A 24,402-nucleotide genomic window follows, 5' to 3' on the forward strand; every position below is an offset into this window, starting at 1 on the left:
AGAAATGATCAATACAATAGCTTAATCTATCCTCCCTACACAAATCGATACATGAAATCTACCAGTCTTTTTTTTCCTTCTGGGCAAAATAGTAATATCTATAACATGACTTTTAGTCTTTTTCTTGAATGAATTTTTGTAATTCTTCCAAGTTTTCTGGATTGAATATGTCTTGAATTAGATACTATAGGGCCTATAGTAGGCATGAGATTTTTTTGGTGTTCCAGAATTGGCATAATTAACTCCTGATCTGACGGTTGGTTTTAGGCAATTGTTTGTGCTATGAGTTTCAGTTTCAATTCTGAGATTAGTTCCCTGAGAATTCAGGTTGCCGAAGGACAATTAAAAATTTGTACATTCTTAGGGTAGTTATTTTAATTTTCTGAAGTGAAAGTTTATTTAGCAATTAAAAGAACACACTAGGAAAGAAGGTGTTGGTACCACCAGTAGATCTCCAAAGTTTTTATATTTATGTTAATGCTGGTACCTTCAGTTCCAGATGACAGATTGAGTATAATCAACCATGATTGTTTTCCCTCTTTCTTGGTCCCAATAACAGAAAATATAAGAATGAAGTCCTAAAAGTTCTGGAGAAGAGGAGGATTTTTGAGACATTCCAGGAGGGAATAAAGCAGAAGGGATTGGATTGAGAGAAAAGAGAACCATGGCCAGGTATCCTAGAGAAATTTTAAGGCTCAGATTTGGGTGGTGGGGGTGGGGGGAGACCAAAGGAATGGGCCAGTGTTCAGTCATGCTGATTAATTGAAGAACTGCATTGGGAACCCCTGCCCTTCTTTCCTCCAGCTAAACTGCTATTAACTGAGAGCTTTTTCTTTAGGGTAAAACCTAAAACAATAAATTTTCAAGGAAACAGATTATCCTATTCCCAGGGAGGCTCCTCAGGGAGGGTATTGGGGTGCTATAGAAAGTAGAGTAGAGGTGAAGTAAATTTTCGCTTGGGGAAGGGAAGGATGAGTAATGACACCATTCCCCTCCCAGGGTAAAGCCTCCTTACTTGGGCATGTGTAGGAAACAATAGCTTCTGTAAGCCATCCACATACCTGCATGTGCCTGCTGGTTGAGAAGCCCTGACAACTTACACAGAACCATAGCTTCTGTTCAATGGCTATCTAATTGCTGAGGAAACTTGCTTTTCACAGCAATCTGGAATTTGATGTACTCCTTCATAAACACAGATGTCCAAGGAATATCAGACATTTAAGGAAAACCCAACATCCAGCCCTGACAAAGAACTATAATTCAGGAAATAATTGTGATAATAGGAGATAACTTAAATTTAAAAATTTAGTAGTACTAGACTTATGATAAAATATTTCATCAGTGAATCAGGCAGAGGTCCTTGTCTTACTTAACCTGCTTCTCCCAAGATTTCTTTCCATGTGATGATGGTGTCAGACAGGATAGATGAAGCGGTATGAATTTACATGAACATCAACTACAACCAAAGTCACTGGAAGATAACTGTAGATGTGTGGTATATATGTTCCCTATCATGCAGGACTTACTTGGACCCTTCTACAAAATTCAGATTCTTTCTCCTCTCAACTTTGCTACTCAAACTCCTCCCCTGCTTTTCTCCAGACCTTGCTGTATGGGGAACTACCTAGTGAAGAGCAGAATTTGCCACCTCTAAATATGCCTTTTAGGTCTAAAAAGTATTTTAGGCTGATTACTTTTCTTAAAGAAAAAAAAAAACAAAAACTATAGACATGGGAGATGCTCTGAAAAACAAGAGGATGTTGTTTTTGTAAAAGATATTTATATTTGAAAGGAATATCTCAATTTGTAAGGGTGTCTCCCCTTGTACTAGGAAGAGGAAGATAACTAAATCACTAGAAACTCTGATGAATGGAGAAGACGTGGACTTAAACCTGTGTAATAACCTTACTCTTCTTTACTGGGCTTTACCTGAAAATCTTCCATAACTGGCTCCCCCAACCGTAACATCTTTTGTCTTTCTCTGGAGATGGTTGGGCCATTTTGGAAAGTTACTCAGTTTTCCTGAGTATACTGGAGATATACATGTTATTAAATATCTTTGGTTTTTTTTTCCTGTTAATCTGATTTTTTTATTTTTATTTATTTTTATTTTTTTTATTACAGGGTGAGGGATGGGGAAAGAGGAGTCTCAGTCAAGAACCTAGAGAGGAAGAGGGAAAATTATTTTTACTCCTCCATGCTAGATAATTTGTTGTGCAGTCCTATTTATTGTTATTCATTATAATAATAGGGTGCCAGTGCTTACATTCTAGTGGAAGGAGACCTGCAATAACCACAACAAATAAGTAAATTACTATGTTAGTTGATAAACTCTACAGAAAAAATGTAGCACGGAGGAGGGATATGGGATATTGAGAGGGCAGGCAGATCAAGCAATTTTCAACAGGATGGCCAGTACAGGCCTCACTAAGAAGGTGAATCTGCGCAGGTTTGAGTTATTTGCATGGAAGATGGAAGCATGTGTGACAAGTTCTAGGAACAGCAAAGAAGCCAGTGTGGCTAGAGGTCAGTGAACAAGGAGAGTAGCTAGACATGAGTTTATAAATGTGGTGAGGATTAGGAGCATATCACATAGGGCTTTTGCCTTTTATAAAGAAGTTGGCCTTGCAATGTGATGTGATAACTGAGTTATGAACAAATAAATGACTTTATCTTCCATACATGTTAGATCATTTTAGCACTGTGTTGATAATGGGCTGTGGAGGGGCAACAGTGGAATAGAGACGTGAGTTAAATTATTTTAGTATTCCAGAATGAAAAATTGGTGTAGCTCATGCAGTGTTCCAGGATGATAGCAGTAGAGATGGTGGAAAGTGGTTGGATTCCACATGCAATCTGCAGGTAGAGCCAGCAAGATTTGCCTATGGTTTGGATATAGACATGAAAGAGAAAAGATGATTCCAAGCTTTGTGTTTATAGAGAACTAGAAAGATAGTTGCTATTAACAAGAGGGGGAGGGCTAAAGGAGAAAGACATTTGAGAGGGAAGATCAGAAGTTCAATTTGGACATATCAACTTTGAGAAAATATCTAGAGGGTGGAGATATGCCTGGAATTTGAAAAGAGAGTTGAACTTGAAATGTATACTTTGGAATTGTCAGAATATAATTTAATTGTCAAAATATAATTTAAAATATTTTAAACCTTGAGACTAAATGAAATCACCAAGGGAATATTTTTAGATATAAAAAGAAGCAATCTAAGAACCGAACCCTCAGAGCACTCTAAAAGTGCAAGGAGAAAATGAGGAACCTACAAAGGTACATGAGAAGAAACAGCCAGTGCATTAAGAGTTTTGTGTCCTGGGAGAAAGTGGAAAAACAAAAACTAAAATCTGTCAAAAAGTAGAAACTGATCAACTTTGTAAAATGCTGCCACCAGGTACAATAAGATAATCCCTGAGAACTGACCATTGTGGGTTGTTTGTTTGTTTGTTTGTTTGTTTTTTAGCATATGGAGGTCAGAAATGACTTTGACAAGACCAGTTCCTGTCAGGTGGTGGGGATGCCCCACTTGTTCGGAGCAGGTTGAAGAGACAATGGCAGCCAAACTAAGTGCTTTCAAAGAAATTATTTGGAAAGTAATTTATAGTGAATATATTTCTGGACAGAATTCTTAACATGGATATTTTAATTGAGTTTCAGTTATGACTCCATCTGTGTAGCAAATAGCTTGTTCAGAATAGTGTTATATAGGATGTTAATAAGTATGCTGCAAAAAAAATGATGTTTAAATAATTTTGTGAAATCCAGGTTAAGATTCAAACCTTGTTAAATATGTTTATAGGTAGGCACTATTTTGTGAATTATAAGAAATATGTATTTGGTCATTTAAATGATCATAATATGTTTCTCATATATCCTTGGTTTTTGTCCCCAGTTCTTAGCTCACAGCTTGCAAACCCCTTGGAATTTCCAGTAATGAGAGTGATAACTCTGTCTCTTGTTTTATTAATGAAGTGATTTTGGGACTATATCCAAGAAGGGGGCTGGTTGCCAGGAGGGCCAACCCTGTGTTTAAAGGGTTGGAATTTTCAGACCCATCCCCAGTCCTCCAGATAGGGCACAAGGACAGGAGGTTGAATCCATAGCTAATGGCAATGATTGAATCTATTATGCCTTAGTGATGAAGTCTCCATAAAAGCCCAAAAAGAGAAGGTTCAGAGACCTTCCTTCCCAGTTGGGGAACACATAGAGATTTGGGGAGAGTGGTGTGTCTAGAGAGGACATGGAATGTCCCTGCCCTGTCCCCATATTTTGCCCTATATCTCTTCCATCTGGGTGTTTCTGGGTTATATCCTTTACAATAACTTGTAATCTAGGAAATAAAATGTTTTTCTGAGTTCTGTGAGCTGCTCAACAAATTAATCAAACCTGAGAAGGGAGAGGTGGGAAACTCCAATCATGTAGCTAGTTGGTCAGAAACACAAGTAATGTGCTGGGCTTGCATTTGGCATCTGAAGGGAGGGCCAGTCTTATAGGACTGAGCCCTTAACCTATGGGATCTCATGCTGTCTATGGGTAGATAGTGTCAGAATTGAGCTGAATTGTAGGACACCCAGCTAGTGTCCAGAGCATTGCCTTGTGGTGTGGAGAGAAAACACGCTCCCACGCTTTTGAAGTTTGGGTCCCAGGATACACCGTCTTAGTGGCTTCTCAGAGCTTTCAATATGCTAGTCTATATCATTAATCTCTAGTCAATATACCAAGTATTGTTTGCCAAACTTATTGGACCATGGAACTATTTTTACCTAGTACCTTTAACTATATCCAAGTGTGCCACCAACAAAGTTTGGTAAATACCAACCTAAATTGAGTAAAAAATCATAACGAATCATTTGTGAACACATATTAAATAGTATGTGTTCTTAAAGTAGAGCAAAAATCGTATGCTTGTGTTCCCATTCTCTCTCTATTTGAATTAACTACGACCTGAAAAAGATCCCATCAGACCCTTTATAATTTTATTTATTCTAGCTTACATTTCATCACCATGCTTTTCTTTTGATCACTGCTATAGCTATTTAAATAGCATTGTTTTTTCAGGACTATATACCCTATAAAAGCCATCATCAAGCAAATATGACAGTATAATTTAATTTAAAAAATTCCTTTCATATTGTCCCAAGAAAATAAAAACTAGTCATTTTTACTAAATTGTATTTTTAAAATAAGATAGTATTGGCAAACAGAAGAATCAAAATGAGATTATTAGGATAAAGAGCAAATGATTGTTTTAATCTAGTCTCATCCTTTACTAACTGGACCAGTATTAGCAGTTAGTGGTATCAAACAGGTTCTGACAGTTGAGTAGTGAATTCAGGTTATATCTAGTCAGTGAGGAATAGAATAATCACACCACTTCTATACATATACATATATTTTCTTGGTGAAATATCCTTTGGGTCTGTAAAATAATGGGGTAACTGGAAACAGATCAAAATACTAATATAAGTGAATAATTTATCACAGTCTCTTGAGAATTCCTTACAATTTGGAATTGCAATACAATTTGAGAATTCCATAATAAAGCTTCTAGCATGTGCGGGCAAGATGGTCTCATCTTATAGGAGAATATAAGGATTAGTTTCTCTCCCAACCCCAACCAAACCAAAAAAAAATTGCAAAATAGTGAGAAGGAGAAAGAGGATAGAAGACACCAAGTCTAGAAAAGCGATGTATAGTTTTCTTGGGAAGAGCTACAGAGAAATGAAAAGTATTTGGTGGGGGAAGTGGGGTTAAAAGAAGTTTCCCTACAGAATAGCAAGAATTAATTTAATAGATATCTGAAAAAAAATACCAGGTACTGGAGTGGAATGGAGCAATGTCTTCAAAGAGCTTAGGGAAAAATGCTTTTGAACTTAAAACTTTGTAACCAGATAAATTATTAACAGAAGGGGAGACAAAAATGAAGGCATTTCAAAAATGCAAGAACTCAGGATGCCTGGGTGGCGTAGTTGGTTGGGCATCTGACTCTTGATTTCGGCTCAGGTCATGATCTCACCTCACAGTTTGTTGGGTCAAGCCCCATGTCGGCTCTGAGCTGACAGTGTGGAGACTGCTTGGGATTCTCTCTCCCTCTCTCTGCCCCAACCCTGCTCACACACAGTCATGCTTGCTCTCTTTCAAAATAAACAGACAAACTTTTAAAGAAATCCAAGAACTCAAAGATTATTACCCACATATGCTATATGCTGATTTTTACTTTAAATTACAATGTAATAGGGTACAGCATGGGAAATGAGACAGTGGCAGGTGCGTATATATCTTCATGAAGAAATAAGGAAAGTTAGAAAGCAAGAGCATAGATTAGAATTTGACATGGGAATTTCTCATTCAGAAAACAAAACTTTTGTTTCCTTCATGGATCTATTACTCAACTTACAATTAAGTTGTAATTTACAATTGTACACAAGATTTATTTTTATAGGAATTATCTAAAATGTACCTCACATTAGGGAATAGAAAGAGAAAGAAGACAAGGCAAGGTGGAAGAAAAGGTTAGTGTATTATATCATCTTTCATGGTAGGTAATCAATTGATTCTGTTGAAAGGTAATGAATCAAAGACCAGTGATTTAAGCATATATCACTTGGAATTTTAATGATAAACACCAGAGCACCTGCTAACCTGGTAATTTCTGAGATGTGGCACTGAGAAGGCAGGGAAGACTTGTTTGCATTTTACAGGAACCTGTGATGTTTGTCTTTTTTTATTTTTGAGAGAGAGAGAGAGAGAGCACGAGCAGGGGAGGGGCAGAGAGAGGGAGATACAGAATCTGAAGCAGGCTCCAGGCTCTGAGCTGTCAGCATAAAGCCTGATGCAGGGCTTGACCCCACAAACCATGAGATCATGACCTGAGCTGAAGACAGACGCTTAACCATCTGAACCACCCAGGTGCCCTGAACCTGTGATGTTTGAATTTCTGTTTGTGAAAAGATTTTTTTCTACATTAGCATGTATTTAGAGAAAAAAAAACTTGGTCTATTACTTAGGATGCCTGCAGCTAATAGAAAACCCCTAAAATTAAATTTACAAAGCAATAAAATGCTTATTCTCTTTTCTAGCAAAGAGTCCAGAGGTCAGTCAGGCAGCTTTAGGAGTTTGCCAGGAATCTGGCTTTGCTTCTTTGTAGTTGTCTTCCTCTGATCAGAGGAAGTGTTGGCTTCATTATGAGCAATAAAACCTTCTCTGGAAGACCTTCAAAAAAACTTTCCCTCCCATCTTAGTGGCCAGAAATGTTCTATGTTGTTACATGTCTACAGCTAGACTAGTCACTAACAAGGGAAATATGACCACCATGATTGGTTTGGGCCAATCATGACCACCTGCTGGGGCTGGGGCTATTCTCCCCCTAAAACTCATGGTGTCCTGCAAAAATACTGACACCTGGAGAAAAAAGGTACTCTATTAGGAATTGGAAGAATAGAGGGGAGGAATTGGAAGAATGTGTATACTATGAATAGTTGAATACCAAAAAACAAAGACTTCAGTAGCCTTGAACCGTTTTGCTTTATGATTTATTCTTCACTATGAGATAGGTGTTTTAACAGAGGATTGGGCTCTTCTCGTTGTATCCCCAAGTGGTGGCTGAGTTTTTGTGTGAGTCAGGAACCAACCTCACTTTAAATACTGTAGAATCTTGGCATTGGTAGGTTTAACATTTATGCTTTCAACTATTTGGAACAGACCTCAAAGTTCCATAATATAGTAATTTGTGATTTTTCTGAAGTACAAAATTGAATTCTCTGCCTTACTAGTCTACTACTATTCATGATACAGTCATTTAGGTAGAAAGCAGGCCTAGCCACCTATTCAACATCAAAAGATCTTCTGATAATTTGTATTTGTCATGATGTAGGCATTTTAAGAGGGAAGTTATTTGCTAAATGGTGTACACTAAATTAGAGGTTCAAGTCCCTTTCATCAAAGTCAAGTCTCTTCTATTTTTTTCTTTTTTTTCTTTCTTCCTTGTGTGTGTGTGTGTGTGTGTGTGTGTGTGTGTGTGTGTGAGAGTGAAGATGGTTGCTACCATGGCCCATTAACCTGATCATATCTTTCACCACCCACTCCTCTCTGTTCCGCCCCATCCTACCTCAGTCAAACCTCAATTTTCCTCATTTATTTGAATATTGGCTTTGAATTTTTATCTACTGGCCTATAGGGAGTCAAATCTACATCTGGATTATTTCCCTTAATCTTGATGCTGCCAACTCATTGTTTTCATCTTTTCCCCCAGCAACCTATGCTGCTGAGGCCCCATGGATACCTCATGATAGAATCTTTTTTGGGATGTGACACATTATGTAATTATCACTTAATAAATTAGCAGTTTAAATCAGTATTGTAAAACATTTTCAACTATTCAATATTTTAAACTTAATTTCCTGTTATTTAAATATAATTTTGCATAGCAATAGTCACTTGAAGCATTACATGATTCATTGCCTATATTAGGGAAAAGTCATTAAAATAAAATTTTCTGCCAATATTTTACAATTGACTTTTAGTTACAACTAAATGTATTAATATGTAGATAATTAAAAGTGCTACAACATTTTCTTGTTTTAAATGAGTTTTACCTTAGCATTTTCTATGTTATATATTTCATAATTAGAAATGGAATGAACCAGAGTTTGCTAATGCATATTATTTGATTATTTGTGTTCATTCTTGTCATTTAGATAATACTGAATCTCCTTCTTTGACACATAGACCAGGAGCACTGTATAGACCTACATAGATCTGGGATATAAGATATGGAGAAAAACATTTTTCTTTGCTTTTCAGGGAAAGCTATGATCAATTCCTCTCTGTTTTTTTCCCTGTGTAGGTAGAGGTGTATGTTAGTTGGCATAGACTAGACATGCTGCAATAATGTATTAGTCACATCCATTTTCTTAAATATTACCAAAATAACATGTCTTATGATTTTATTAGGAATACTATATTTTCACAAAAGGAACAGCACTAAACTAGCTTTTTGTAAAGTGTGTAATATGTGTGTTTAATGAAAATAAGAACTCCATAGTCAAATACAGGAAACACTGGATTATGAAAGTCTTAGGACTTCTCGAAGTCATTAATATGCTAATTTATGTTAGATATCTCCATGAAGCAGATACAGTTTGAGGCATTTCTAAAATCTGTCATCAACAAACCCTTTTGCAGGAGCAGCTTGCTGGACCAGTGTGATACTGTGTGATACTCTTTGGAAACCGTGGACTAGACACATCTTTCATTAAAGAACAAACATTTGTAGAAAAGGCAAACTTCTAAAAACTTTACTCTAGAAGCTTTCCATGCACAAGTATTAGGACTAATGTATCCACAGAGCTACTGTAGTTAGTAGAGAGAGATTTATTAGAAGAGTGATTTGAGGAGGGTTATGATGTTAAAAGTGCAAAGTACACATATATTACCTCATTTTTCTTTGTTATGAATATTAGGAAGTTCCAGATTAAACTTGGATGTTGGTTATAAAGATAGACTGCCTGTGATTATGGCAATGTCATAATCTCAAAAGTAGAAGCCCAAAAGTCCTCCTTATTCCCAGAGTGCTCTTTGATGTCTCTGCCACTTGGAAAATGACATAAAAATTATGAATGTAGAAAGCCAGTGCTGGGGAAATTAGAAACTTCACCTGTACAGGAAAAACATGCAAAGGTAAATGCATCCATATTCATTCATTGCTGGAAATCTATCTTCACTGAAAAAAACTGAAGCAATCTGAAAAGAACTTCCCAAGTTTCCCACCATCATTTGGTAGCACAAGCTCTACTCTGTCTGCCTTTGCATGAACCCGTTACCATCGACAAACTCTTCATGTTCCCACTTAAAGCCAAGCCCTCCACTGCACTGGGTCATGTCATTCAGAGCATTCAATACATTGCTCCAGAAGTTCTTCCCTTTTATCAAGACTTTGCTTTCCATTCAATAATTCCCACCAACAAACCTATTGCTGTTTCTTCTGCATTAAAAACAAATTCTCTTTATTTTTCCAACTAGTTGCTGTCTCATGTATACTTCTTTGGAGAAGTTTAGCTACACCACTCCACCAACACTTTCTTGTTAGGGTTCTCTTGTTGATGAGCTCTACTGTACAAAATCAGTGTCAAATAATAAATAAGTTGATCATTTCTCAGTCCTCATCTTATACAATTCAATACTCTCCTTAATCTTCTTTCCTCACTTAGCTGTCAGAACACAAACTCTTGGTCTTTCGTGTCCCTCAGTAGTTGTTCATTGGCAGTCTCTTGTTCTATTCCCCTTGTCCTTTGCATCTTCTTAGTCCTAGTCCTTCCCTCCCTTCCACTTCTTTCTTCTTCTCCTCCCTTTCCTCTTCTTCCTTTTCCTTCCCCTTTCCTTTCTTCTATTCTCTTCTGATTATGCTCATTCCTTATGTGTCCTCTTTTCATAGTTCAAAAACTGTCAATTTACCTGCATTTCCAAATTTCTATCTCCAAGTCAGGTCTCTCCTAAACTCCATATTCATATATCCAACTATATAAAGTACAACTCTACTCAACATGTCCAAAATACAATTTGTGATATTCTGATTGAAATCTGTTTCATCTCAGATGATTGCAAATCCACCTTTCCAGTTGCTTAGGTTGAAACCTTGGAGTGATTCTTGATTCTTTTTGTGCTCTTGCACTCGCACTCCATAGCCAGTCCTAATGGCTATACCTTCAAAATATATCCACAATCTTACAACTTTATATCACCTCCAATGCAAATATCATTATCATCTCATATGGATTATTGAGTAAAGGTAAATTTCCATCCTTTACCCCTTATAGTCTGTTATCAAACCAGCAACTAGGATTATTCTTGTAAGGTAAATCAGAGATTATTATTTCTTTACCTAAAACTTTTCATTTACTCCCTTCTCACAATAAAAGCTAAATCCTTTATAATGGTCTACTAATCCTTTATAATCATCCCACCCCTTCCCTTTAACTCACTAATTTTATCCCCTTGTTCACTGTGTTCCTGCCAGATTGAACTCTTTACCCCTCTAGGAACGTGCCAGGCATGCTTCCTCTTTAGGGCTTTTGCACTAGTGTTTCCTCTTTTTGGGTCATTTTTCTACCATATGGCCAATCCTTTTACCTTCTTTCAGTCTTAGCTCAAATGTTATTTTTTCAGTGGACTTCCTGGGCCATCCTATTTAATACCATAGTGTCTGTCCACCTCCACAGTCCTTATCTCTTTTCATCTCCATTTTTTCACAGTACTCACTTGCTTACTTATGTTATCTGTTTCCTCTTGATAGACTGTAAATTCCATGAGGATAGGAATCTCTGTTTTGTTCACTGATGTGTCTTAAGTGCTTAGATCTATGACTGCTATAGAGTGAATACTCAATAAATACTTAACGAATGAATTAGATAATTTACACAATGCACATTATGTCAGCAATTTGATTTTCTGAAACATTACAGAATCCTTCAACTCATGAAAGATTAATCTGAATAGAGCTATTTCGATTATACTAAATAAGGGACATCTGTACATAAAGACACTGATAATTTGACATAGTCATCCAGCATTTTTTAAAATCCCAAGTAACATCTCTTTTACTATTAATTTTTTATTATTTTTTTGCCAGACATCTTAGTGTTAGAAAATAATTTTCATATACCGTCTCCAAACTGTCAGAGATACTATCTCAAGAGATCATTCTTAAAAGGAGATAAATCAGTTTATACATGGATACTGGTGGATCTTTGGATAGTCAGAAAACTAAGACACTGCCCCTCAGGTATAAGAGGATCAAAGGGGAACTTTAGAAAAACTTTTATTGAGTTAAGAAATTAAAGTTGAGTGTTAACTCTTTTTAAATAGACATTCTTCCCTGAATAGGGTTGGGTGAGCTTATCTTTTAAAAACCTTTAAGAGAATCCTACTTCTCCCAACCCCTTTGAGCTATATGCATTGGCACAGACACCTAAACATGTGATTTAAATTTCATTTTAAAGCCATAATAAATGGTGTACTGATAATTTCCCCTATTTGGTATTTATAAACAAAAGAACTTTTTGTCTTTTCCAATACTTCTAGAGTATTTTCAAATGGATCATAAAGTAGGTCAAAGGAAATCTCAATTCATGTTTAGATTATAAAATATCTTTTCTCCTGGGACTGCTAACAGAAAGACTGACGTCAACCTGATTCTGTCAAGAGCTACTTCAAGAGAACTTAAAAAAAAGTGTCCACAGAGAATTTCAGGGCCATTTAGCTCTGGATCTAGCTATGCCTGAAGCCAGAACTCCCCTTGGACTCTTCAGTTATGGAAGACCAAAGATGTCCTCTTTTTGCTTAAGATAGTCTGAGTTGAATTCTAGCACTTGTCACTCAAACCCTTCATGAAGTGTCAGGAGCAGCAAGGAATCACATTAAGTTGCCCCCATAGGAAGAAGGGGACACAAGGGAACACAAGGGAAGGTAATGCTTAGGTAGGAAGATGAATACGTGCTGGCCTGGTGGAGAGAGTGATCCCCTGAGAATGGGAGGAAGTAGGATGGCAAATCAAATGGCAGAGCTTCCCTTCCCACTTATCTGCCTTGGAAGACTCCATGGAGACAGTACATGCTGGTCTATGAGTGCCTCAGCCTTAACAGGAGTAGTAGTGTGAGCCGCTATGATCAATCCAGTGGTCAGTGTAGACTGCAGGGGTTCCCAAAAAATTGTGCTGGGGCATGACTAGGTTATCCAGTTGTTAAAAAATAGCCTCAATATTCCATAAAGTATTTTCATTTTCATATTTTCATAAAATAAATTCATTTCCCCTGTGTTCCCTGGTGTAAAAAGAGGTTGGGAAGCACTAGAAGAGGGTTGCCATGCAGAGCTTCTGTCACAGTGTCTGTAGTAGGTAGAGTAATGGCCCTCCAAACATGTCTGTATTAATCCCAGAGTCTGTAAATATGTTCAGGTACAGAACAAAGGGGAATCAAATTTGCAGATGGAATTAAGATCACCACTCAGCTGACTTTAACATAATGAGATTGTCCTAGGCTGTCTCCTCGTGAACCTAATGCAATCACAAGAGTCTCTAAATGGGAAAGAGAGAGCAGAAGAGTCAGATCTGAGAAATGAATATCCTGAGAAGGGCTTGACTTTGAAGATGACAGGAATAAGGGCAGCTTCTAGAAGCTGGAATGGGGCAAGAAAAGGGTTCTCCCCTAGAGCTTCCAGAAAAGAATACAGACCTACCAAACCTTGATTTTAACCCATGAGATCCATTTCAGACTTCTGACCTTTAGAACTATAAAATAATAAATTTGTGTTGTTTTTAAGCCACTAAATTTACACTAAGTTTGTTACAGCTGCAATAGGAAATAATACGGTGTCTCATAGAGAGTAGAGGTTCAGTGCTTAATGGCAAAATCAGGCAGCAGAAGGTGGATGATGAGAGATGTGGACTAAAGGCCAGGCCTGACCTGTTTTGCTGTCACTTGTTAGCCCAGGATTCCTGTACATTTCTCAGAGGGTGGCAGAGTTGTTGTGTTGTTTGTTTTTTTTTTTCTAAACCTTATTGGTTGTAGTTTGTTGAATGCTTTCTTTTTATTCCATTCTCTAACTTTATTTTCTTCTAACTTTCCACTGAATTCTAAACACATATTTAAAAAATACAATAAAACCTTGGTTTGTGAGCATAATTTCTTCTGGAAACATGCTTATAATCCAAGGCAAATTTCAAGAACAATTGGCTCAGTTGTGATCATGTGACATTTGGCATCATGTACTACTCATATTGCAAGACTTCACTCGTTTATCAAGTTAAAATTTATTAGAAATGTTTGCTCATCTTGCAGAACACTTGCAGGACAAGTTACTTGCAATCCAAGGTTTTAATCTATATGAAAATTAGCATCTGTCCACCCAAGACACAATCAACAAGTAAAGGTCTGAGGGTGTAGTCTACCCCTTCCTATCACTACTCAGAGTAGATGGGGAAAAAAAGTGGTCCAGCAAAAATATAACCAATATAAGAGCTTATTAGTCCAATTAGTGGTATGTTTCCACATGAAATGAAATTGAATGTAATTTTCTGTGTTTTTATTACACAGCAGAAACTGAATAAACTGTTTCAAGTCAACTTCTAATTAAAAACTTTGGGCAGTTGCTAGACCACTGACTACAGTAAAACCTTGGATTATAAGGTTTGGATTACAAGCATGTTTCCAGAACGAATCATGCTCTCAAACCAAGGTCTTACCAGTGTCTTGAAGAATTTTCCACATTAAACTACACATAAAGAGTGACTTTGCAGTCTTGCCAGTATTTCTTATTTAAAAAATCACTTGGTATATATTGGTTGAATTGTAGTTTGAACTGTATTGTTTGTTTTAATTAGATGGATTAAGATATATATTCCCTAAAGGTGAAAAGACTTTTTTCAAAATGATCAGATTCTTCACTTTTTCCATTATTACTAGTAAAGAAGAAAAAATTACCTTTATTCTGTTTAGCCTACTCCCCGAGGGACAGATATTTTTCATTGAGTTTCACTGATGCATTAGCATCTGTGACACAGTAGAAGCTGGAACATTACAAATGTCTGTAATTGTTTGCATTGCTGTAGGGAATATAATGTTGTTAATATCTATTACTGGACTAAATGAATGAATTAAGTAGCCAGAAACAAATATGATTGTCAAGCATGATTTAGTTGGCATATAGCTTTAGAACAGCTGCCAAATTTAATATGGAGGGTGGAGGAAGGTTTCATAAATTTGCAACTAACATTTGCAATGTTGGACACCTCTGCTTCCCCACTAGATGGAGGCCTTGCTTTGCTTTAAAGCTATGAGCAGCCTGGGTGTGCTGTAAAATGAATACCATTCTACAGGGTTTTTCCTTTTCCTTCTGTGTTCTATTGCTCTTTCTATTGTTCACTATCAATTGTGCATTGTGCATGTTCTTGTCCTTTGGAGTAGGCCATAAAAGGAAGAGAGGATGAAGTCAGAAGCGGGGAGAGCAGGGAAATCAGAGGGTAGAACTCGTACTAGTACAAGCTCCCCTGTGAGGAAGGGTGAGGTTTTCTTTTAGTTTCTCCATTTTCCCATCACATCACCCCCACCTGTCCCCTGCTCTTGGACATACAGGATACATGTACAGCATTCCTGATCTGTATCAAGACATACCTTTTCAGTGTCCTGTTTCCTCATTTGGGTTCATATGTATATCTGGTTCATCTAATACTGTGTTCATTGAACAGTTTTTATGCATTGAGCTTCTCCGCTGCAATGTTTTGGGCCGCAGGGGTGTGTCCTGCTGATGGAGGAAGGGAGAGGGGAGTAAAACTGGATGCAGACTAAAATTTTAGACTTAAATTTGGTCAGATATTCTGTTGCCCAAAGTGCTTAAAGGACTTAAATGTTTTTATTGTGATAAAAGATACATAATAGAAAGTTTACCATCTTAACCATTTTAAGTGTAGTTCAGTGGTATTTGGTGCATTCACATTGTTATGCAACCGTCACCACTATCCATTTGCAGACCTTTTTCTTCATCTAAACTCAAACCCTGTACCAACTGGACAGTAACTCCCCATTCCTTTTCCCCTCAGCCCCTTGTAAACACAATTCTTTTTTTTTTTTTTTAATTTTTTTTTAACGTTTTATTTATTTTTGAGACAGAGAGAGACAGAGCATGAACGGGGGAGGAGCAGAGAGAGAAGGAAACACAGAATCGGAAGCAGGCTCCAGGCTCTGGGCCATCAGCCCAGAGCCTGACGCGGGGCTCGAACTCACGGACCGTGAGATCGTGACCTGAGCTGAAGTCGGACACTCAACCGACTGAGCCACCCAGACGCCCCACAATTCTACTTTCTGACTTTGCAAATTTGACTACTATAGGTATACTTCGTATAAGTAGAGTCATACAGTTTTTGTCCTTTGGTGACTGACTTATTTCACTTAGCATAATGTCTTCAAGGTTCATCCATGTTGTAGCATGTGTCAGAATTTTCTTCCATTTTAAGGCTGAATAGTATTCCATTGTAGGTACATGTACCACATTTTGTTTATCCATTTAACTGCAGATGGACACTTGGATGACTTCCACCTTTTTGGCTGTCGTGCATACCACTGCCTGTGAATATGGGCCTACGAGTATTTGAGTTCCTGTTTTTAATTCTGTGGGGTATACACCTAGGAGTAGAATTGCTAGATTATGTTGATTCTGTTTAACTTATTGTGTAACTGCCAAACTTTTTTTTCTTAGCGGCTGCACCATTTTACATTCCCACCAGTAAAGCACAGGGATTCCACTATCTCCACATCCTCACCAACACTTTGGAAGACTTTTTGTTACTTATATAGACCTGAATACCTATAGACCTGCCCAGGATTTCCTCCAAGGGCACAGAAGAGCAAACTGTGAGAGCCAGTGTGAAGAGTTGAGGGCAGTCCAGGTAGCTTTTTTCTGCTTGCACTCTGTGCTCTGTGGGGTTCGGTTTGTCCAACAAACTGAGCAGCAGACAGTGGCTGAGGCTGGTCTAATTTCCTCAGTCAATAGCGTCCTAAAGTAGCAAGTCTTTTTTCTTAAGAACTAAGAGCAAGGAGGGCCCAGAGCTCTGGGTCATATTCTACCTTTTTACTTCCATGCCTATAGGTCGACAAAGTAAAGCCAAGGCCTGCAAGTAAGTTTGTTTTGTCCTTTCAATTCTTCTCAAAAATCAAGATTAAAAGATTTAGAAAGAGTTAGAGAGATAGACTCTCGCAAATCAGAAATTATCAACCCTCTTTTTCAATTAGAGCCTTTATTTATCATATAGCTGGTTTTGAGGTCAGAATGAAGACTACTAAAATCTGCAACTTAAATATTCATTGTTTCTTTCCTTCTTGTTGTCCAAATTTGTCCTCCTTGGAGTTTCCTGTAGAATTCATGGTGGTATCTAGGTGCCATATCCAATTTCCCCAGCTTTCTCAGTGGTGGAAATTAGTTCTAATTTCATCCTTTTCATGAACTTACTAATCTGTTCATAAAATGTGTTCATAAACTCCTACAGTCATGGTCCACGGTTAAGCAATTAAAGATAGACAAAATGATCATTTTCTGGCTGATAATGACTGAATGAAATAGCTAAGGGCCTAAGGTGAAACCGAGGCTCTCCCACCCAGGATTAGCCAGCAGCATTAATTGATAATCCTCAACAGTTATCCTTAGCACTTCGTAAACATTAATTAAACCTCATGACACTCTTATGAGGCAGATTGTGTTATCTCTGTTTTTACAGATGAGGAAACTATCTTAAAAAGACAAACAAATTGCTGAAAGAGTATCCACCTAAGCCTTTGACTTTTCATGGTCATGTAAGTGGGGAAAGATGGTGACAAATAGATCATTTTTCTCTCTCCACCTTCTTTCCCTCAACTAAAAGGCTGCTTGGAATTTCAAGGACGTTTTGAAACAACACTACTTTTATTTTACTTTTTCTCCTTTTTGCCCAGGTCTTTGAAGAATTTAGAAATTAAGAAAAATCTATTCCCGTAATTAAAATGTGAAGACAAAAGCTATTTGTAGCGGAAAAACATCCCATTAATGTGATTTCCTTGTGGTGGATTGACAAGTTCAAAGCAGGAATGTATGTTGCCATGGGCACCAGATTCTATTTGCTCTGCTGGTTCATTTTACTTAGCTGCTGAAGGAGGAGGGTAGCATTCAGCTAGGAATCACTGAGCATTGTTAGAATAGATATGTAATTTTTATGTAATACTTTCTCTTTATAGATCTATACAGAAAACAGTAGCAAACTGTTTACAGTCACTTTAGGGGCTGAGTTTTCAGAATCTCTCAGGCATATAAGCTGCGGAAGGGGGTCTGGGGGAGTGCTTTTTCTCCCTTCTCAAACATCTCATCCATAACAGGCTGTAAATAAATATTTGTTAAAAAGATGGGGGATGGATGAATAGAGGACTTGTTATCATGCACCAGCTGTCTGAATTAGACTTTAGGTTTATGGGAAGGAAGGTTGGGAAGAAAGGGAAGGGGAAAAGGAGGAATGTCAGGGGAAGGAAGCAAGCCGACATTCTGGAGTGGTCTGTGCTCACTCAGACACAGGAAGGCAGAATCAAAGCTGTCCTGCAGTGACAGAGGCAGACAGAGCAAGAGTGAGAGATTTGTGCTACTTTCCTAAGGCAACTGAAGTGAAATACACAAAAAGTAGTTAATTTTCATTAGCTTGATGATCCCATTGTCCTCTCTCTTCCATCACTACGCTTATAAGGGTCTAAAAGCAAGTGAGAAATGGTGAGGGGTGGAAACTCACCCTCTCTAGAGGGACAGGAGTGGTTCCCTGGCACTGAACCAAAGAATGAAGTTTTGCTTCATTTGTTTCAAGTTATCAGGGCCAGGTGACTTTCATTTTGAATTAGGCATTTTCCTTCCCTGACAAATGAAGCCTTCTGCCAATGCCTTTGAATCAGGAAAGGCTCCTGCTCCTTATACGCAGCAGCAAGCATTTCACAATTTAGAATGATGGTTCCAGAATTGCGGTGGAAGTGGCAATATTTCATAGTGATTTTCTCCCTTCCTTCTCACTCTTATCCCATGTTCAGTGTTGTCTAAGCAAATTCTGGCGGTGTCTTTTGTATCTGCATGATGCCTAAGTAAGCAAAAGGCCGGATAAAGCAAATGTCTTCCAAATCTCCATCTATCATGAACACGGATTGTAGTCTCAGCTCTTCTGCTTGATGCAAACAAGCTGACAGATGTATTTCAGCAGCAGCAAATCTGATGACTGACATAGCGCTGTCTGCTGCTGAATTTACATCTGTATTTTTTCTGGGAAGGGATAAAATTGTGTAATAAAACCATTTGGTGTTAATGCTCCCTGACCTCTCTGCTCCACTCTTCCTATTCAGCCCCCAAGGCATACCACTTCAGAGCTCTAGTCCCCTAACCTGAGAGCCCATGGGTTGGCTGCCCCCAGGGTTCAGGGTATTCCTTCTCAGTTTGCCTTTTAGTTCCAGACCATTCTTTCTCTCCTTGCATTTCCTACCCAAAGCTCCCAACCACTAGCTGCCACCAGTTACATCCTCTTCTCACTCCTTGGCCCTTGTAGGTAATTGTCGCATCATGATTGCTGATAATCTGATGAGCTAATTCACAACAAGAATTAATGCACAGTAATGCAGCAGGCATAACTTCTCATATGTTCCCACTAAAATCAAGGGGCTGAGGGGGAGGTAGGGCAGGAGGCAGCGCCATAAGGGTTGGGAAAGGAAGACGGCGGGGGGGGGGGGGAACTGCTTTAACATCTATTTTAAATTGCTTACCATTTAGGTTGCTCAGTGCTGTAACCCATCTGAAATTCTCAGCAAAATTCACTCTTAAAGTGGCTTGTTCATTCTGTGCTTTTCCAAATCCCCAGCACACTGCTGTATACTTCTGAAGGCATGCAGAGATCAATCGCTATTTCTGAATAAATCTCCATTATCATGTATCCCATCCTTTAAAAAATTTCATTAGTATAAATATATATTACAAAAATAGTGTTTGCTTTTGTAAACAAATAATACAGGAGAATGTGAAAAAAAAAGTCCCTTCTTCCTAATTCCATTCTTTTTGGAGAATACCACTAATAGTAATTTACCAGTTATTCTTCAGATTATTTAGGTAAAGGCATAAGATTATATGCTCTATAACTTATTATAAATTACTTAAGTGTATGTGTTGGCTTTAATCAATACCGTAGAGCTGATTAGTTAATCTTTGACATATACTAATCAATCAGTTACCATTGAAAGGCCACACACTAGAAGAACCACTATAAGATCTCCAGTCATTTATTTTTTAGCGTATAATGGATATTAGAAATAATTTTTTCTTTGTAAAATTATTAGTATTCCAGATGTGTGAATTGGCTAGAAATGTTATGCAGGCATACCTGCACTTGATGAATAGGGAGCAAGAATTTATTAAATCCAATCCTATGCTCTTTGCCTGGTATATGAGGTTGAGGATTCCATTCTGTTCTGTGTGCACTCTGAGCAGAGAGAAGTGAGCATGCCTGTGTTTGTACCTGCATGCTAATAAATTTTTGTCTCCTGTACAAAAGTCCATCTGAGATCTGGGTTCACTGTACCAGACACCTCCTGACAAGGCAGCTGTGGGAAAAGAGACCCTGGCTATCACCTACTTCCAACCTTTAGAGCCCACAGCTGTTTATCAAAAAGAAGCTAACGTTTGTGAACCAACTGGGTTGGGTCAGTTCCCAACACATGTATAATAATATAAATAAGTAAAGATAAATAAGTATTAGGATATATACTTACTTAAAAGACAAGAAGAAATAGGATTATACAATATATGTATTGTTTGCTCAAAATATGTTGTGAAATCAATTTCTAATTATAGGAATCACATGAGTGAATGTCCTGTGAGATGAGTTATCTCTTCAGAGTAGGCTAGGCATTTACAAACATTTATTTTTGATTTTCATAGTAAGATACATTAATCATAGAAAGATTGAAAAAAGTCAAGAAGAAAATTAAATCATCCCCAATGCTCCTCCCATCTGGATATAACAATGTTATCAACACTTGGGATTGTTTCCTTCCAGTGTTCGTGTGTGTTTGTGTGTGTGTGTGTGTGTGTGTGTGTGTGTGTGTGTGTGTGTAGACATCTGTACATACACTCTTATAAATAAAATCATACTGCAGGGGTAGTTTTGTATTATGCTTTCACTTCATTATATAGTGAGCATTTCCCTGATCATCAAAATTACTTAAAAGCCTAATTCTAGGAAGATAACCATCTAGGAAGATGGTTATCTAATAATTCCACCACATAGATATAACATAATTAAACCATTTCCCTGTCATTGGACATTTACATATCTGGATTTTTTGCTTTAGTATTATCATATTTTGACATATTTTAGTACTTAAAGCTTTGTTCTCCTTTCTGATGCTGGAATCCTGCATATTGTTTGGAAAGCATAGTTTATACATGATCTATTTCAACCTTCTCATTCATCTGTCATCTTCCAAAACTAAACAAACAGAAAACTCTCTGACCTCATGCTCTGTCATTTAAAAATATTTGAAAGGTTTTTAGAAAAAAATTAGATTGCTGTAAGAGTATTGTTAGTGTTATAAGTTATGCTTTTGTTTTGAAGAAAAAGAAAAAAGCCTCCTCATTCTCTTTCTGATGGCTAATTCTGGGAAGCATGGGTTTAGGATTCCAGTCTGACTTAACCATCAGAATCCTCCTTATTCAGGTTCTGTTCCAGCTCCGTTCTCTCCCAATGGATCTGGCCTGTCCTGCCATTACAATGCCATCCACTGAAGCACCATTCCTTCAGTCACTGAATTCAGATGGTTCCTTCCTTTTTCATTCCTGTTTTTCTTGAGGGGGATAAACACTTAAAGCTTTTGTTGCACCTAGCAGATGCCAGTGATGCCCATGGAGCATCCCAGCCCCAAGCTCTGAAAAGCAGGAGTGAGGTGGCACTAACCATCTTGTTTCACAGTGAAGCAGAGAGAATTCACAGCTGTTCTCTGCCAGCCCTCTCATCTCGTGAGTCTGTGAAGTGACAGTTTCCATGGGCTCCAAGTAGATGTTAGGAAGCTTTTTAGAGTCCTCTGACCCTGGAAGCTGCTAATTAAAGTGCCACCAAGATGCTTCCATTGGCTCTGAGCTAGTTACATGTACATTTTAAAGAGCTGACCTTTTTCCTTTCTGTCTCTTGTACTCCATTGTGAGTGCTGTGGGTGGTCAGCAAATAATAACAGATAATAACCCTCTCCTATTCTTTCAAACCTCTACAGAAATGCAAATCACTGCCTTCAGAAGGAAGCACACAGGCATATGAATTTTATATCAGCAGGGATTACCAATGAGTCATGCTTGATGCTGTTGTAAAAACTATTCAGGTGGGAAGCCAAGTGCTGCAGTAAGAGAATACAATGGGGAGTGTCTCTCTCTCCTGAATGTGCAATTATCAAAGAGCACACAACACAAACGCAACCACACACTTGTCCCAACTTACAAAAACAATTATATAAATATATGCTGAAGTCTCCACAGGAAGGAAAGCTAAACTCTCCAAAATCAAATGATTCTTACAATGCAGAAGAGAATAAATCTGGAAGATGGTAAGCAGAGTTAATACCTGAGTGAGCGCCAGAACTCATGCAGATGTGTGTTATTTATGCCCTTAATTGTTATTTCTAATAGGTGCCTGGCTGCCAGTGCACGTGAGTTAAGTACTGTAAAATAACAGATGTCACATATCGCAAGAACCACAGGGAGTCAACATAAGCAGCAGCGTAATTCCGATTACTTTAGATATGAGGGGAACGAAGAGAAAGTATACAAAAACAGATGAGCCTGTGGCTGTAATTTATAAAACAAATTATCCCATTCAAATATGTCCTACACTAATTATGTATCTGCACTAAGTACATGAAGGGAGAAAAGCCATCTTGGAATAACAGAGCTTACTTGGGTAACAGTTTCCCTTCATTCTTAAAAGGACAAAGAGAGAATGAATGACAGAGAACAAAGGGAGAGAACTAGCCAGGCGGTGTCATTTTCTAGAGAAAAGCATGTGGATGTAAGAAAAAGACTGAAAAAAGTCTTGGATGTAAATTTTAAAAGCATCATTAATGATCTAGCAGAGAGAATACATGCAATGAAGCTTACAATATAGCACCAAATGACGGCGCTAACACCACAGACCGAGATCATTTACAAAGACTGAAGGGAGCTCAGAGATTTGAACAAAAGCATAACAAGATTCAACTCAGAAAAGTGAGCACAAATACACCTGGGGAAAATAATCTTAAATAAAGATGCCCAGTTGGAGAAGAAATGTGTAAAGTCTGGACCTGGAGTGAAAGTAGATAGGTAATTCTATCTGAATTGCAAGGTATTACAACAGCTCCATAAGGGGAGAATTCCCTTTGGGGTTTTAAATGCAGAGGTGTCTCATTATGAGGCATTGACAAAGGAACTCATGTCCCTCTTATGCTAACAGAATGAGGTCCTCTTCTGGATACATGAACCTTGTTCAGAATACAAAATACATTCTGGGACATGTAAATATGTACATATGGCTGAAACTGTTCTATCACTTCTACTCAGACAATAGAAATTTGATTATACCAACCCATAATTTTCAGAGCTTAAGGAACTATTTAATAATAATAGCACTTACTACGTGCCAGGCACTGTTGTAAGCACTTTACATATTAACTAAATCCTCTTAACAAATCCTCAAATAGATGCAGTTGTTTCTCTTCCTCAACAAATGAGGAGCTAGGGTGTAGAGAGCTTAATGAAACTTCCCAAAGGCATACATTTAATAAATGGTGATTTGGACAACTTAACACCAAAAACCATCCCACTAAAAAGACAGAGAACCTGAGTAGAAATTTTTCCAAAGATGTACAGATGGCTAACAGACAAATGAAAAGATGTTCAACATCACTAATCATCGGGGACATGCAAATCAGAACCACAGGTATTACCTTAAACTTGCCAAAATGGCTATAATAAAAAAGACAAGAAATTACAAGTGTTGGTAAGGACGTGGAGAAAAAGAAACCCTCATGCACTGTTGATGGGAATGCAAATTGGTGCCGCTACCGTGGAAGATGTGGGAAGTTCCTCAAAATACTAAAATTAAAATGCCACATGATCCAATAATTCCACTACTAGGTATTTATTTATCAAAAGAAAACAAAAACACTAATTTGAAAAGTTATATGCATCCTATGTTTGCAGCAGCCTTCTTTACAATAGCCAAGATATACATATGGAGTATTACACATTATAAAGGGTGACATCATGCCATTTGCAACCACATGGATAGACCTAGAGGTACTGTGCTAGGTGAAGTAAGTCAGACTGAGAAAAGATAAATGCCGTATGATTTCACTCACATGTGGAATCTAAAAAACAACAACAAACCCCACAAATGAATAAACAAACGAAAAACAGAATCAGACCCATAAATACAGAGAAGAAACTGATCGTTGCCAGAGGAAAGGGGGCGTGGGAGGGTTGGATAAAATGGATGAAGGGAAGTGGAAGATAGAAGCTTCCAGTTATGGAATGCCGAAGTCACAAGAATAAAAGGGACAGCATAGGGAATATAGTCAATGGTGTTGTAATAGCAGTGTGTGATGACAGATGGTAGCTACACTTATGGTGAGTGCAACATAACAGACCGATGTTGAATCACTACATTGTACACCTGAAACTTATGTAACATTGTGTGTCAACTCTCCTCAAATAAAATGTAATAAAAAATAAATAAGTGATCATTCTGGAATTCAAACCCAGACAATCTCCCAAGTTCATGATCCTTTAGCACTAAATAAGATTTCCTATCTGTGGCAGAAAAGGAGGCTTACTTGATA

The sequence above is a fragment of the Felis catus genome, chromosome A2 (assembly GCF_018350175.1).
Source record: "Felis catus isolate Fca126 chromosome A2, F.catus_Fca126_mat1.0, whole genome shotgun sequence".
Taxonomy (NCBI): domain Eukaryota; kingdom Metazoa; phylum Chordata; class Mammalia; order Carnivora; family Felidae; genus Felis; species Felis catus.